The sequence below is a fragment of the Dreissena polymorpha genome, chromosome 1 (assembly GCF_020536995.1).
Source record: "Dreissena polymorpha isolate Duluth1 chromosome 1, UMN_Dpol_1.0, whole genome shotgun sequence".
In the NCBI taxonomy this organism is placed as follows: Eukaryota; Metazoa; Mollusca; class Bivalvia; order Myida; family Dreissenidae; genus Dreissena; species Dreissena polymorpha.
In genome coordinates, this window is record NC_068355.1 from 50823530 (window position 1) to 50824657 (window position 1128).

General features: G+C 42.2%; 1 pseudogene; it reads right to left on the reverse strand.

The window, feature by feature from the left end:
- Positions 1-297: 297 nt before the first annotated feature.
- LOC127865328 (5.8S ribosomal RNA) lies at positions 298-442 on the reverse strand (annotated as a pseudogene).
- Positions 443-1128: the final 686 nt, after the last annotated feature.

The window sequence follows — 1128 nt, forward strand, 5'->3', positions numbered from 1 at the left end:
CTCGTTAGTTTGTTTTCTTTCTCTTACTGATATGCTTAAGTTCAGCGGGCAATCTCGTCTGGTCCGAGGTTGGTTAAGGTATGGTTTTCGGCTGCGCGAGACAAGAGGCCCTTCGAGCCCTGTCGTCACGCCGCTTCGCGAGTGCACGCTAGCGCCGAGACCGCCACACATATGATCTCGAGACGGACGGACCGGTCGCTGGTGGGCCAGTGCGACGCGTCACAGCCCGGCTTCGTGGTGTCCGAGTCCGCCGCTACGAGACTTCTAGCACACTGATTGCTCGGGAGTACGTTAAGCCGACCCTCGGACAGGCGAGGCCCCGGCAGATAGCCGGGGCCGCAATGTGCGTTCAAGATGTCGATGTTCAATGTGTCCGGCAATTCACATTAATTCACGCAGCTTGCTACGCTCTTCATCGACGCACGAGCCATAATAACGAGTCCAGTCTGATGTAGGATTCCATAATAACGAGTCCAGTCTGATGTAGGATTCCATAATAACGAGTCCAGTCTGATGTAGGAATCCATGATAACGAGTCCAATCTGATGTAGGAATCCATAATAACGAGTCCAGTCTGATGAAGATTTTATAATAACGAGCCCAGACTGATGAAGATTCCATTATAACGAGCCAAGACTGATGTAGGATTCCATAATAACGAGCCCACTCTGAAAATGGCATTTTGCGTATTTTGGATTATATTTTATATTTGTTTGTCCAGTACTTGCTTCCTCTTTCTTTTCACTTAAATAATGTGTTTCTAGAAAATTATCTTTAAGTAAATAGATAATAAATTGTCTAAAAATTGCGTCAAGAGTTTTATATGCTCAGATTGATCATACGTGTGTTATATTTGAGAACGTTTGACATAAAGCTTTGAGATCTTGTACATATTACTAAGTTTCATGCCCCAATCTCATCGCATATTGTTTATATAACGAATTATGATAATACAAAGAACATTATATGTATGTATTGTATATTGCTTTGGTTAGTACTACAGTAGTTATCGCATTGTGCTTTGCATTACATCAAATACAAAACTATTTGTAAAAATCATAGATATAATGATTAAGTAAGCGCGAACCAGCTTAACGTATAGTTTGTTATCGTGACGAAATACAACAT